The sequence below is a fragment of the Sciurus vulgaris genome (genome assembly GCF_902686455.1).
Source record: "Sciurus vulgaris genome assembly, chromosome: 9".
NCBI classification, from domain to species: Eukaryota; Metazoa; Chordata; class Mammalia; order Rodentia; family Sciuridae; genus Sciurus; species Sciurus vulgaris.
The window spans coordinates 12268306-12280928 of record NC_136469.1 but is presented as its reverse complement, the minus strand read 5'-3'; the positions used below and the strand labels follow the sequence as shown (position 1 = coordinate 12280928).

The 12623-nt window shown below is 37.0% G+C and overlaps 1 pseudogene across 1 annotated transcript in view; it reads left to right on the top strand.

Annotated features, from left to right (window-relative positions):
- Positions 1 to 203: 203 nt before the first annotated feature.
- Positions 204 to 12623, top strand: part of LOC306669225 (enolase-phosphatase E1-like) — a 28362-nt pseudogene continuing 15942 nt past the window's right edge. Inside the window, exon 1 of the transcript in view lies at positions 204 to 1036. The product of the transcript in view is annotated as an enolase-phosphatase E1-like (transcript). The remainder of the gene's footprint in view (positions 1037 to 12623) is intronic.

The following is a 12623-nucleotide window of genomic DNA, read 5'->3' as shown; positions in this document are numbered from 1 at the left end:
TAAGCCCTGGGCGGCAGGCCTCTCCACTTGCTTGTCCGCAGAGGTACCCTCCCCTGTGCTCTTCAGGTCCCACGTGGTGGCCACCTCTGAGATTGTTGCGGGATCTGATTTCCGAAACCCAAGACTGACCTGGGGCGCAGCCGGCACTGCCCTCCACCCTCCACACCAGCAGACAGATTTCCGTGGTAACATCTGGTAGGGAGATGGTCATGCTTTCGGTGCCCGCTGAAGGCACGTGATCTTGTTCGATATCCAAGGTACTACAACCCCGATCACTTTTATGAAGGACATTTTATTTCCTTACATCAAAGAAAAGGTTGAAGAATATCTGCAGACACATTGGGAGGAGGAGGAGTGCCAGCAGGATGTCAATCTTGTGAGGAAACAAGAAGAAGAAGATGCCCACCTGCATGGGGCTGTTCCAATCCCTGCAGCAGCTGGGCATGGGGTCGATGACCCTCGGCAGATGATCCAGGCCGTGGTAGAGCGTGTGCTGGCAGACGTCTCTGGACTGAAAGACGACAGCTCTCAAACAGCTGCAGGGCCACATGCGGAGGGCAGCATTGACAGCTGGGAATATGAAAGTCTAGTTCTTCGAAGACGTCGTTCAGCAATCAGGAAGTGGAGAGAAGCTGGGATGAAGGTGTGTATCTATTCTTCGGGAAGTGTAGAAACTATTACTTGGGCATTCTACAGAGGGAAATATTCTTGAGCTTTTTGAGGGTCACTGTGATACCAAGATTGGACACAAAGTGGACAGTGAGAGTTATCGAAGGATTGCAAACAGCACTGGATGTTCAACACGACAACATCTTGTTTTTAACAGATGTTACTTTAGAGGCCGGTGCTGCTGAGGAAGCAGATGTGCACGTAGCTGTGGTGCTGAGACCTGGCAATGCAGGATGAACAGATGATGAGAAAACTCACTACAGCCTCATCACATCCTTCATTGAACTATACCTGCCTTCCTCAGCACAGAGGAAGATTTCTACAGAAGACCGAACTATTCCTCAGAGTTGTCTAGTTTATTCTAACAGTAAAGTAACTTACTTATATACACATACATATGTATGCAAGTATATGTATGTGTATGCTCATTAATTTTCATGGACACAAAAGTGAGGAAAGTCTTCATTTAAGTGAAAACAAAACTTATTTAAAGATGCTTTATATGTAGAAATAGTCTGAGACCATACACTAACCCTTATTGCGGGCAAAATGTAGTTGATAGAAGAAAATACAGGTCAAATGTGTTATGATTATCAAATCCTATACCAAAATGAGAGCTTAATTTTGAAAATTATGCAGAGGCCTATTATTTTTAATACTGCAAATACTTCAGAGGCATTCTTAATAATTCATTACCCTCATTCAATGGTGAGTTAGAAGATTTACAACAGCTGTATTTCATATTTGCCTCACTTGGTACAAAAGAGCAAAATTAAGAAAGGAAACTCACTTGAGTCTTGATTAGCCAAGTATTTGTTGCTTAATAAGAAACTTATTAATCATATGGTACCCTTAGCCAGTACTTGCCTTATCGATGAAAAAGATATGCATATATAACAGCTAAAAAAGAATATGATTCTTAATATTTAACGAAATGTATTCTATTCTGCTGGTTGTTACCAGTTGCCTTTCTAACTTTATCTTAGCACAGTTTAAGAATATGTATTAATTGCTACTTAGTATTTTCAAAATAAAGTTTTGCTGAAATTAGTGCATAACACCAAGAAGAGCCCTAATATGTAGTATTTTCCCCTTGAATGTAAGAAACATAAATTTTATAACAGTATTATTTATCCTGGTTTCATTCTAATAGGATTCCATGTCAGTTTTATGTTGTGATTAATAAAACCATTCTCTTCTTTTAAAAAAAGAAAAAGAAACAATGTTAATTTTAATATATGGTGCCAGGAGCACACTGGTTTAAAAACAATATAGTAGACATCATGAGTTCTTAACCTGATAATGTTTACTGTTTATTAAAGATGATATGATGACATGCAATGAAACTCATTAGAAAACTCATAACATTGCAGTCTCACAGGATAATGACATTATTTTGCATTTGGAGGGCGTCAATGGGAATGAATACAAAAGTTCTTAATATATAATCCAGAAGGCATAAGTCCTTTTCTCAATTCATGATATAAGTTGGTTAAAATTTCTCTGAACTAGATATTCATAAAAAGCAAACAAAAGAAAAAAAGAAAACAAAACCTAAACTTAAATTTATATGACAGTAAACTTACTACATATAAAAATTTGATGATGTCCAATAAAGTAATAAGACAAACCACAGAATCAAAGATTTTATAGAGTCAAGAAAATATACATAGGAGAAAGGCAAAAGAGGTCAAATATCCATATAACAGAAATTGCTGGCAAGAAAAAGTATTGAACCAGAAAAATATTTAAAATTGCTCTTGAAGAGAATAAGCAAATGTCAAGTGGGGCTGGAGGGTCTGGAAACCGTTGGGGTTCTAGAAAGGGAGGCTTCAGAGCACAAGACTGGCTTCTAGTCAGCAAGCTGAACTTCCTGGTCAAGGACATTAAGATCAAGGCCTTGGAGGAGACTTACCCCTTCTCCCTTTCCATCAAGGAGTCTGAAATCATTAACGTGTATCTTTCGAGAATGGGATTCTGAAAATGATGCTAGTACAAAAGCAGATCAATCAATGCTGGGCAATAAACCAAGGTTAATTTATTTGAACTTCAGTAGCCAAGTTGCTCTGGGTGTTGTTCTGGGACCTACATCTCCGAGACAGCAGCTCCTGCTGTAGAAAATTCATCATCTAGGCTGCACTCTCCATTGTCCCTTGTGGAGAGGACACTGGGGGAATAAGATAGGCACAGCCCCACAGTATCTATTGAAAATTGACAGTCCAGTACACTTCTGTTTGCATGGATTATTCCCTTCCTCAAAGACATTGGACTCCTACCCACACTACCCAGGATGCTGCTGATGATGGCCACTTTCATGTCTGCTTTACCTCATCCAAGGGCTGCTCTGGGGTTGCAGTACTATGTTGAGATTCCTTGCAAAGGCAGACTTTGATACCTTCACCAAGACCTACAGTTACCCTACTCCTCAATCTCAAAAGGAGATTGAGTTCATAAAGTCTTCCTGTATGAAATACATTAATCATATTCTAGAGACCCAAATAAAAATTCCAATGAAAAGGACTCAGGCTTCAAGTTGCAGCCGTATCATAGGATTTTGCTGTTGTTGTTGCTGTTGTTTTCTCCAGGGATTGAACCCAAGGGGACTCAACCACTGAGCTACTTCCCTGGCCCTTTTTAATTTTAATTTTTTTTTTGACACAGTTTCTCCTAAGCTGATTCAGGCTTCACTAAGTTGCTGAGGCTGGATTTAAACTTGAGAGCCTCCTGCCTCAGCCTCTCAAACTGCTGGGATTACAGGCACACATCACCACACCTGACTATGTCATAGGGTTTCTATACAAGAAAAATAAAATATGTTAATTGAATCTATTAGAAATTGTATTTTATAACATATTTCTTTAATAAATATTGGAACATTTATTAAGAGGTAAATAACTGAAGAAACACTCTATGTGTCAATGGTAGGAAGTAGAAATAAAAGGTTTTTATAGGTAAAATGATACAAGAGATATAACAAACAAATGTAAGATGCACACAGTGTTGCATATCAGTGAGGAAAAATAATAAATTATTCTACAAAGAGTAGAAATTTAAATATAAACTACTTCCAAGAAGAATCAAATTATTAGTGTTAATGTTATAAAAATAGCATTGTAGCTTGTAAAATATCCATGATACATATATAAATACATATATATATATACACATATGCCTTATATATACACATACGTATTTAATGATATTATGAGGTTTGAGACAAAATAAAATGCAACTAAGAAAAGTAAAAAGATAACAAAGGAGATATTTTTAAGGTATTTACCATTGTGGTTCAGTGCACTGAACTCCTTAATGCATGTATGTTTGAAAATTTTCTTAAAGTTAAAAAGCATTGCATATATACACAATATTAGAAATCATAGAAACAATAATGGAGAAGTAATTCAGGACCTGATACAGAAGAAGTTGATGAAATGATTCAGAACCTGGCAAAATATGTGCAACTCAATAGTAACATTTATTTCTCTCTAACAGGAGAGGGGATGTGGATATAGTCAAGTTTATAGTTTTCATGGAACATCCATGATGGAATTCCATATACACATTAATGTGTTCTGTGCTTTCATGTGTTAGAGAAAGAGAGAGATAGACAGAGAGAGATTGCAATTGGTTGCAGAACATGTCAGGTAAAATCATAGTATTAGATTTTTTTAAAAAGTGCTGAACTTTGACATAGTTTCTATTTGGAATGGACCAGATCAAGGCTAGGGAAATAGCAAAGGACTGTTGGTCACAGTGAATAAGTCACTTGTGATCTCAAGCACTAACACTCATTTGGTCTAAACTCAAGAATTTGGGTGTTGTATTTGGTGAGGAGGTTGCAGAATGATGACCATCTGGTCATTTAAATATTGATTTTGCAAAATCAATGTAGAAAGTATGAATGTGTGCTAATGATGTTGCAAGTATTGAGGTGAATGTGGTTGAAGTAATGGACAATGCTCGGCTATATTGGTTATATTACATATCAGAAACAGAATATAATAAACATGGTTTAATGCAAATAAAAGTAAAATAATTTGTATGGAAAAGAAAGAAGATGATTTCTACTTCATAAGAGCAAGGAAGAAAGAAACAAATTTTGGAGAAAATATAGATATTTAGAAACATTCACTCTAACTTCAGTCTTGAAATCCAGATTACAGAGCTACATCCCTCCCCTCCAACTTTTTATTTTGAAACAGCATCTCACTAACTTTCCATGACTATCATTACATTTGCAACCCTCCTGCCTCAGTCTGCAAAGTCACTGGGAATATAGGTGTGTGCCACCAAGCCAGGTTAGATTCTGCTTTTTATGCTGCTTTACTGTTCTGGCCCTTGTTTTCTGAGAACATTAAAAAGCTAAAGAAATTCTCTACTGACCACTTCTCTTCAATATCTTATTTGAACTCCCAGTTGATATAAAATAAAAATAAAATACATGTTATACAGATTTGGAAAAGATAGATGAATATATTTCTGTTCATAAGTGGCATAATAAACTATATAGAAAATCTGAAAGATTTTACAAAAGAAAACATCTCCTAAAATAGTAAACAATTATAGTAGAGTTATAGGATACAAGGGTTTTTTTAAAAAATGTCAATTATTTTCCTACATATAAGCAATGAATCAGCAAAATTTGAAGTTAAAAACAGAATAAACAGAGTATTCTTTAGACTAGCATCCTCCAGACTGAAATACATAGGTATAAAATTAACAAAGTATTTACAAAATCCATATGAGGAAAAAGTACAAAACTAGTGAAAGAAATCAAAGAAGACCTAAACAAATTGCAAGATATTCCATGTTCACGGATAGAAGGACTCAAGTGGTTGAGAAGCCAGTTCTGCTGAAATTGATCAGTAAATCTAAAAGAAAATCTCACAAAGTGGTTTAATAGATCTCCAAGCTTATCAAATATATATAGGAGAGGCAAAAGACTTAGAATAGCTAAAACAATACTGAAGAGAACAAAACGAGTTGGAGGAGTGACAATACATGTCTTAAAGATACACCGTAAAGCTACAAAAGTCAAGACTGTGTTTTCTGAGGAAAGAGTAAGCTAGTGGGTCAATGGAACAGAGAGAGAGCCTACATATACACCTACGTCAGTATAGTCAATTATCTTTTGACAAAGGAGCAAAGGCAAAAAAAAAAAAAATATATATATATATATATATACATATATATATATATATATATATATATGAACTTTCCAACAAATAGTATTAGGCCAACTGGACATCCACATGGAAAAAAAAATTAATTTAGACAGAGTTTACATCTTTCATGAAAATTAACCAAAAATAGATCACAGATCTAAGAGAAAACTACAAAACTGTTAAACTTCCAGAAGATAATATAAGAGAAAAAAATAGATGATCTTGGGCTTGGTAATGACTTTTTGGTGCAAAACCAAAGACATTATCTCTTGAAACAAGTAGTAACCTATCATTAAAATTAAAACTTTCTGCTCTACATAAAACACTGTGAAGAGAACGCAAAAACAAGACATAAACTGGGAGAGAATATTCACAAAAGAGTTCAGTAGAAAATTGTAATCCAAATACACAAAGAACTCTTACAACTTAACAATTAGAACACACACACACATACACACACACACACACACACACACAAAATTGAAATTGGGTCAAAGATCTTAATGGACATGTCATCAAAGAAGATATCCATATGTTAAACAAGCACAGGAAAAGATGCCATACATCATATGTCATCCTGGAATTGCAAACTAAAACAATGAGATATCTCTACAAACCTATTGAATGGCCTAAGTCCAGAATATTGTCAACCCCAAAGACTTGTGAGGATGGGAGCAACAGAATCTCATCTATTGCTGGTAGACATGCAAATTGATTCAGTCACCTTGGAAAGATAGTTGGATACTTTATGACAAAACTAAACTTAATACTACCATACTACCCAGCAATTATGCATCTTGATAAAGAGTTACAAACTCATTTAAACACACATGCCTGCACACACACACACACACACACACAAACATGGATATCTATAGGTGCTTTCTTTATAATGGCCAAAATTTGGAAATAATTGAGATATTTATTAATAGGTGAATGGATAAACTATGATACACTGAGATAAAAGAATATTTAAAAAATGACATTAAAAAATGAGCTATCCAGGCAACAAAAGACATGAAGGAAAATATTACTAATGAATGAGACCAACCAGAAAAGATTACATTGTGTAGATTCCAGTTACAAGGCATACTGAAAACTGAAAAATTATGGAACTAATAAAAATATCAGTGGTTGTCTCAAAAAGTAAACAATCAAAAGAGCTGGGGATATAGTTCAGTGGCAGAGTATTTCACCAGCCTGTATGAGGTCCTGGGTTCAAACCCTGGCACTGTAATCACAAACAAACAAACAAACAAACAGACAGACAAAACAAAACAAGAACAATGGTTCCAGTGCTTAGAGAGAAGAGAGAGATGACTAGGAGGAGCAAGGAGGATGTGTAAGGCACTGATACTACTTGTATATGATTCTATATTGTTTAGTGTATAGAATTGTTTTGTTTATATATAGTGTATAGAATTGTATTGTTTATATATCTGTCCAAACCCATAGAATGTACAAAACAAAAGTAAATCCTAATGGGAAACACTGACTCTGGATGAGAGTCTTGTTAATATAGATTAATCAGTGGTAACAAATATACCACACTGGTGGAAGATACTGATAATGGAGGAGATTATGTGTGAGGAACAGAGGCAAATAGGAAATATCTGGACCTTCTACTCAAGTTTGCTATTTGAAAAAAATAAAGTCTAGCTGGGTGCAGTGTGCACACCTGTAATCCCAGCAGTTTAGGAGGCTGAGGCACGAGGATTACAAGTTCGAAGCCAACCTCAGCGACTTAGTGAGGCCCTATCTCTAAATAAATTACAGAAAAGGGCAGGGCATGTTGCTCAGTGGTTCAGAATCCCTGGACTCAATTCCTAGTACTACCCCCAAATAATAATGGTAATAACAAATAAAGTCTATTTTAAAAAAAGAAAAGAGATGAAAGAAATTCTTTTGCATGCTGTAACATGGCAACAATTTACAGTTCAGAGGCCCAGTTCTTGATGTTCCTTTATATTAGCAACTCACACGTAGCTGGTCCACAAAGAACTTACCTCTTTCAAATGATAACATCAGTCAATGTTGTTATTTATAATAATTGTTTCAACAAAAGAGTGATTACTTTGCTTTTATTTATTTTATATGTACATGTGCATGTGCATTGCCTGTTCTGTTTACTGAGAAGTCCTGAGAGCAGTGACCAGACACTGCGTTATTTATTTCTACATACTATTTTCACTGGAGTGAAACAAGACTCCATGGAGAGATGACTGATTTGAGAGTTCTAAAGGGAAAGTTCGATTGTTAGCCTGGAATATCTTATGTTATAAAGTGTATAAGTGCTGAAACATAACTCATACCTGTCACACACACACACACACAGAAATACATACACAGAGATGTCAGCAACAGAAGATGAAGGAATACTTTTCTTCTCATTTTATGAGGTGAGACTCACCCTAATACCAAGTTCATACATATATGCATATATATGTATATGTATATATAAATAATTATGTATATATATACACATAGATATTTAAAAATGAAAATGGTGAGCAATGACACAGGAATATACACACCAAATTTTAACAAAATTTGTCAAATTGAGTCCAAGATTGCAATAAAAATTATGTTGTAATGGTGTTATATCCTAATTAGGTTTTTACAGTAACATTAGATTTCTTAATGTTAAAAATCAATTGATATAATTCACCGTGTTAATAAAAATCTTCAAAGAAATACATATTACCAGTTCAGTAATGTGAAAAACATTTAACAGAGCTGGTTAGTATATAAAGGTGAATATACACATATATAACAAGAACTGGAAAGTGAAAATGAATGAAAACCTGGTAGCATATAATAGCATAAACAAAAGTATTTGGAACAAATTAAACAAAAGTGTACTGTCTATTGAAAACTATAAACAGTAGTGAAAAAAAATTGAAGAAATTCAGAAAGAAAGAAACAATGCATTTGTAAGATGGAATGGAAAAGCCTTATTAATGTAAAAGTTCTCCAAAAATTATCTGTAGCTCAAGAGCAATCAAATTCAAACTCCTAACACACAGACTTTTGTCTCAGGAATGATAAAACTACAGAGACCAGATTCACCCTCCCATTTGAAAGAATTTGTATGTGTATGTACTTCTTGCATGGCAATGTTGTCATGACACTGTACAGGAGGTGCCAAAGAACAGTGACCCTGAGCAGCAGGAAGCAAATTAGATAAACCCTGTTCTTGCTTCAGTTCAGGACCTTGTGAGAGCTTCCAGGGTGTGGAGCAGACAAGGGTCAGCCAGGCTTTACCTGGTGAGTCACCTAGTAGATGAGACTGAGCTGAGAATTCAGAGGCCAACTCAGTCATCTGCAAAACAGTATTGGAGCAAAGAAAGCCACAGTGAGAGAGAAATGCAGAACTATGCAAAGGAGTCCCCTTAAGTATTCGGCTGAGCTGAGTTCTGCTCAGCACATGGGATGAGAAACTACGGCATGAAAGGAAAATCAGTAGCTAAAGGCCAGAGCCAGTTCCCAGGAGCCTGCTTGGAAACTCTTACTTTCCAATGGGCAGAGTATAAAGAAAGGTCTCACTTCAAAAATGGGAAACTATTTCTCCTAGAACTTTTGAAGAAAATATTTTTGACAGGAGGAAAGGAATATCAGACAGAAATCTCAATTTACACATTGAAATAAAGAACACAGAGAATAGTAGCTATGTGGGCAAATAGGTGTGGTTTTCTATAACTTTGTTGTATTATTTAAAGGTCTTAAGAGATAATTGAATGTTTAAATAAAAACAATAATACAGCTAGGAAGTTGATAACATATTTTCGTTCTTTGAACTTTTCTATACTTGGTCGCATAAGTGCCTTGCCCAATCTTTAATAGGTTATTTCAGGGACCACCCAACATGACTATTAAGTAGATATGAAAAGACCCAGATGTAAACCAAATCTACCAGACATTTTTGTTAATCAGCAAATTGGTATTAAAGTTTAAAACATAGTGTCTTCAGAAGTCAAAGAGGTATTTTGCTTTGTTCCTAGTGATAGGGAGTATGTAATGTAATAATTTGTGGCTTTCAACGATTGTCCATGTATGTTTATGTTTAATAGATCATTTCCCAAAGCATTTAGTGACTCTGTGGGCATCTGAAACATTTTTGGATTTCTTCTCCCATCCTCTGGGATCAAGTATGTTTTCTTTACAGGGGACAGGCAGACATGAGTGATGGGAACCTCAGGCCAAGGGCATGATTCTATAAACCGGACCTACTGTGCTGACCCCCACATGATTTCATTTCCAAGAAGCAATTTACCTGGAGCCCTGCCTGGCTTAAGTGGAGAGGATATGTTACATTCCTCAGCAAACTACCTGTTCTGCAGGAGAATGCAGACCCGAAATAATGTCAGTAAAACAAATACAAGTTACCCTGAAGAGGGGCAATTTTATGACCTTAAATAGGCCTGATCTCAGAATTCAGGGAGATCAGGACGATCCCTCTTAACCATAAAATCTGTAAGAACAGGTCCTAATTAGAACCATTAATCATGATACAAAATGACTCAAACTAAGTCATGGCAGTGGGGACTTAAAAGTCTGATGTCATTCTGCTGTCAGTCAAAAGTCAAGAGGAGGACGTGAGTGGGATGCTCTGGAAACTTCCCTGGGACTCCCAATAAAATTGCAGCTCAAGAGAGGCATGCTGTCTCTCGCCTCTCTGAGAGGATCCACCTCCTCCCTTAAAAATATACCCTCTTCCCTTTTCCAATAAACTCCTAATTGTTACTCTGCACAACATGTCTGAAATAGTTCTGACTTGATTGTAAGAACTGGGATTTGAGACAGGAAGGGAACTAAATGCTGCCTCAGTTTCCTAGAAGGCCCCAGCCCTGCAACATTGTCATAGTTTCCAATGTACTTGTCATGTGGTATCAATTCAGTCCAGGAAACCTGACAGAGTCATTAGAGTGTGTGATACAACAGTAGTGTTCCCTGTATGACGTTCGCATGGTTCAAGTCTCTCCAGAATACATTGTTCAGAGGGTGTGTGGGAGTCAAATAAACTCTTGAGGACAACACCGTAATATACTGTGGGAAGCCAACCTCACCTAGCAGAATCAGACTAGGTTGAGCCTCCTGACACAGAGGCCTGACTTCTCCAAACTGGCAGACACGGAGGTCTGTCCCAGATTGCTGGGGGGTATGTGGCACTGGGGGACTGGTCCCCTGTCTGGTTCTATGACAGTTTCCCTAAGAAAGTGGCTCCCTAACTCCACCCCATCCTGTTCATCCCAGAAGAAGCTCCTCTCTGTCTTGTCTCCCTTTACCTGTGTGATTATAATTAAAAGAGAGTTGGGCTACTCCGTGTTAGAAGCCAGAGCTGGTATGGCCAGACCTGTCACGCCCCCTCTCATTTAAAAAGAGTATTGGCTCTTGTATGTTTATTGATTAGATAACTTTACGGGTAATTGATTGATATATAGTCAACATTGTCCTTGGGCAGTTAACCCTTTTCTCATCCATGGGGACGTGTCTGAGAAACTCCCACAATATACTTTTCTTCAAAATGTTCAGATACGATTTATTTGTTACTCTATCTTGATATTGATAAATATCAATTCATCATTGATTTTGTGTGTCCAATAAAAGGACATGGAAAGACTGAGCTCATGTTAATTTAACAAAGACATTACATATGGCCAACTGCCGCAGCAATTTACCAAGGATTCTACTGTTTGGTCATACTCTGAGATTATCCTTTTTCTTCATTTCAAGGTTTATGCTGCTGAAGTAAATGGGAATAGGATGAGCATCCTCCTTTGAGTCCTTCAAGTCATTAAGCTTGGCGCTAATTTCACCACCTTTCCAGGAACATGGTATCATTCTTCACTTAGTGGGTTGACTGAGTGAAGCAGTTTCAGGCTTTTCTCTTTGCCCCCTTCTCTGTATAACTACCATTTGTTTCAGTCTAAGGATCAAGTAGCATCTGTCAACTGCCAAGGAAGCTGTAAGAATTATACATCTGGGGGCTTGTAATAGGACCCCCATACCCAGTGGGCCGTCCGTGAGCCTCACCAAGGTTAGGAAATCACTGTTTTCCACCCTGTGTGCAAATGCTCTTCTAAACGAGGAGCCGAGGAGATGCTTCTAACCCCAGTGTGAACTCAGACTGTGCCAAGGGGTCCTCGGCATGTTGAGATAGTTCATTTTCTCAGTGATACCGAGTAAATGACGATCGGACACTTGGAGAAGGATCTAGGCATTAATTGCTGTACCTATTTACTGCACAATTCAGCATGCTTTCTCATAGGGCTCATCTTCTCCTGCAGAAAAATGAATTCCATGTCTGAAAACTAGTGCGGAAATGACAAAATGGTACTCGGAAAGTAGGGGAAACCAAACTTTATTCTACGCTGTGGGCCCAGAGGAGATGAATACTCCGAGATTCTGAGCCCTGATCCAAAGCTTCTCACAAAATTTATAGTTACTTGACATCTTCTTGGACCCATCCTATCATTGGGATTTTTTCCTCTTTTTTAAAAAAATTCTTAACCTGTGCAACTGAAGGCCCTGTGCAGGGTCTCTAACATAAAGCATGCTCACAGAACAGATAAGAAGAAACGGCTCTTTTCACAGACATCTATTACATTTCAGGAAGGAGTAGTCAGACTCTGAATGCAGTTATTGATAATACAATAGGCAGGGACCCTCCTGGGGAAAGCCTAAGAGAAGGGAGGAGAACTGACCCCTTCCCCAGGCATTGAACTCTTACCATAAAGTTTTTGTAATTTCTTTTTTTTTTATTTATCTTTTAATTTTTTACAGACTGCA